Genomic DNA, 4,197 nt, shown 5'->3' with positions numbered 1-4,197 from the left:
TATAGGTACAGATTTTAATATTAAATTGATATATACATGTATAAATTAAATAAATATTTTAAATTTAAAGAGAGTGAATTTTCTTCACCCTCTTAGGAACTCTTTTTAGTGTATTAAATGAATGTCCTCCCAGCTGTTTGGGAGGGCATTCATTTAATATACTAAAAAGAGCTCCTAAGAGGGTGAAGAAAATGAAAGTATGAATTAAGTGTAATTGAAAAACACTGAAATAAAACAGCAGCATTTTCCTGCCTTATACCAGCTGCTAGTGATTTTGTGACATGACTGAAGGGGTAAAACAATTGATCACTAAAAGAACTGGCATCTAAAAATGAAACATACGGAATATGGCTCCAGGTTGGAGTTATTCTTTAATATAATTGGTAGGAGATATATGCGAGTAACTATTCATTTCAGGTAGAAAATGATGAGTGCCATTTCAAACCACACGGATGTTTATGTGTACATCTTGTTGACAAATGCTTATTGAGTACCCACCATGGTCTAAGACTCAGCAGAAAACAAAATGGCCAGGATATCTGCTCTTGTGACTAATTACAGTGAATAAGCACATAATGAAGCACTATTGTCCATAGAGAACACCACACTACATAATGAATAAAAATAGTGCAAAAAAAGAGTGATTGGGTGGTTTCTTTAAACTGGGCAGAGGGAAAGTTCTAAGGAAGTGACTTTGACCAGAGAGCCAGCCATGGAGATCAAAAGAAGATCCTTCAGGGCAAAATGAGTAGAAAGGATCTTGGCACATTTGAAAACCTGAAAAAGTTCTACAGCCTAGTGAACCAGGACAATGAAAGACTAATGAGGGTTCAGAAAGATAGAGAGGGGGAAAGCACATGGGTTTTATTTGGCAGGATAGGGAATTTGGATCTTAACCCAAGGGTCATTGAGAACTATTGAATGTGTTTAAGCAGAGAAGTAAGATGATCATTTGGTTTACATTTGTAAAAGTTAATATAGCTGTTGTACAAAGCTATATTAACTTGGATTGTTAATATATATGGATTGTACAAAGACACAAGTGATATTAGGAAGTTAAATAGAAAGTGCAAGTAGAAGAGAGGACATAAGAAGAGAGGACCCAGCTTTCCTTACCCTCTTTAGCCAGACTTCCCTGAAGACCTAACAGCTACTCTTAGTATTTTGTTTGCCTACAACTAAGTCGCAGGGCCAAATTTATTTTTAAGAGATACTAGAATGTTATTTTTTTCCTTGAACAATTAACATTCTGAAAAGAAAAAAAAAAATCAGGTACACTGTAACCAAGGAAGACTAAAAAATGTATAATTGGAAACAATTCAGTGTCTGTCACAGAAGATATTTCAGTTTGGGAAATATGGTTTGGGGGATATAGGGATAAGTTCTAGAGCATGATACCTGGGAAACAGAATGCAACTGTATTGCCCAAATAGAAAAGAGACAACTTTGTCGACATTTAAATACACTGACGGTTCTTTTAACTTATTACTAATGCTGGTCTGTGTAGCACATTGGGATTTTCTAGAGAATGTATCACCAACTCTGCCATATATTATATATTTAATTTCTACTTTGTTTCTTTCTTGCCATGTCCCCACACAGTCATACATCAGGAAACCTGAAACAGGGGCCAGTGTGTGCTGAGAAGTGACATACTGTCTACAAGAATAAAGCACTGGTTGCTAACATTATGCAATAAAGAAGTAAGGATAATATATTTGCACCCTAGGCAACTGAATTCTAATCAAGGTTGTATAGCTGTGTGACTATTAACACACACTTTATCTCTCTGAGCTTCAACCACATCAGATCTGCCACAGAGTGCTTGTTCTTGGAACCAGTGCATTTAAGACCACACTAGGATGGGAGTAAGAAGGTGGATAAAAAGGAGAACAATAAGAAAGGTGAATTCTAGCCCTCCTGTTCAGAGGCAACTAGGCAATTACATTTGCACTGCTCTCATGTGATGGAAACAACGATGTTTTCATTCAGGTAAAACATTTAACATCAATTTACAAGTCTCATTGAGCACAACATTCTACGATCCTGTGCTTTTCAACAGGTACTTAAATTGTCAAATATGTGTCTAATTGTGAGAGGAGAATATGGCCCAGCAAGTTCCATCATTGGGGGGCAGATATGTAGTAACTATACAGAAATAGCAAAAATTAAAAGATGATGTAAATAAAACACCCACACTGACAAGATTTTTATATAGGAAGAACATTGTGGTAATGAAATAATTTTTTTAATCAACTGAAAGCATTTTTTAATCCAAATCTCATTTTATGTTTTATTATTTCAAATACAGTTTGCATTTAAAATATATTATTTTATTAGATATCAAAGCATATGTGAACTTCACAAGTACTAGATATTTTTATTTCAAACATTAACTGATTAACTTTATTATTAAGAATACATCCTGTTTAATATAAATTGTATTTCCTTAAATACTAAAACATGTATGATTCTCATGCAAACGCCGAGAAAATCTCTTTGTTTTACATTTTAAGATCTTTCTGTTTTGCATAAACTGAATTTATAAGTGGTGATAATCTGGTTAACAACAGAATACAGACTCAGTAAAAACTCTAAGCAGGTTTTGGGTCCAGCTGGTATTCTTAAATTTTTTTATGATACAACATAACATAGAGCTATCAAAATTCACACTTCAGGTAAAAAATATAAGTTTGAGGAAGTTCAAGAGAATTAACTTTCCTATCAAATCACAAAATGCAATACCCTCACCAAATAATTCTGGCCATAGAGAACAAGGGTGATTACAAATGTCAAAGTTTTACATATGCCAGCTAACTCTTAGTATTGCCTTTTGTTTGGTAGTAAAGAAAACAAAAAATACTGAAGGTATTTTTAAATTCCTTTCTACATTTTCACCACACTTGCATAATTCTTATTCAGGGTCTTAAATGAAGAGGAAATAATTATTAAGGAAGAAGTGCTTTACATAGTAAAGAGAGAAAATGTTGAATTGTAGTCTGATAGTACTAGCAGAAGCACTGCAAACTGCTTTTCTATTGGGAGTGATACTTAGTGTGATTTCAACATTTTATTCAGTAATATGTATAAGGTATTAGCTGATGTAATTTATATAAGTTGTAATTTCCTTTAATAACCAAAACAACCAGAGGATTCAGGAATTTCATATATCTAAACATACCATGTGTCTTATGTTTCAAACATCAAACCAGATACTTCCAGTAGGAAAATTTTCATATACTATCTTCTTGTTTTCAGTGATCAAGAATTTTCAGTGACCAAGAATATACAAATGTCTTAAATAGATCTTCAGAAAGATGAATCAATTTTAACATTTATAAAACTTCTAATGGTAAACATAGTTTCAGATTTTATCTTATAAAGCATTTTCATAACCTTGATTTCACAGAACAATTACAAGACTGTGGTGAATAATGCAGTGCCATTATATGCATTTTAATATGAATAGTCTGAGACTGGGTAATTCATGAGATGCCCAAATTTACACTCAAGATGACAGGTATTTCTGGAGCAAGTCCTCTAACTCCAGTTTTAGTACTTATTCCACTACACGGCATCTCCAAATTGTAGTAGAAATGTCTGCATTTCAAGTGATGCTCAATGAGATACTCTTGGAAAATAATTCACTTTGTTATATAACCACTTCCTCTTAAAAATGTGTTTTTTTTCCCTTTCTGTCTCTTTCTTTCTCTCTCTCTGTCTCTCTCCCACTCTTTCTCTTTTTGCATTATTCTGTTGGCTGAGATGTCTCCATATCCACAGAAACATGGAAGCCATCCTGAAAAAAACAACCATGTTACTACTCTGTTAAAGGCTACCACATCTTTTAGAAAAACAAAATAAAATAGACATTGTAACTAAAACTTACCAAACAAAATAAGGATGTGAGTACATAGACTAGTAAATGAATCCAACTATTTCATTCACTTAGTAACCACAATTAGTAATTTCTCCTAAGTCAAATCCTTCAGTTATCATTATAAACCAAGTTATTAGAATTATACTACATGTTATAACATATATTAAAAATATTTAAATATATATTAAACATGCTAATCTCAAAAATTAATTTTACTGAAAATTTAGAAATTTTTGAATTACTATTTATACTTCATTTTTCAAAAGGATTAATAAATATTTATTACATAGATATTTGGGGTATTTTTATTGAGAACT

Source organism: Rhinopithecus bieti, unplaced genomic scaffold, assembly GCF_001698545.2.
Source record: "Rhinopithecus bieti isolate Rb0 unplaced genomic scaffold, ASM169854v2 scaffold_18644, whole genome shotgun sequence".
Taxonomy (NCBI): domain Eukaryota; kingdom Metazoa; phylum Chordata; class Mammalia; order Primates; family Cercopithecidae; genus Rhinopithecus; species Rhinopithecus bieti.
The sequence above is the reverse complement of the archived record's forward strand: the minus strand, read 5'-3'. Positions refer to the sequence as shown.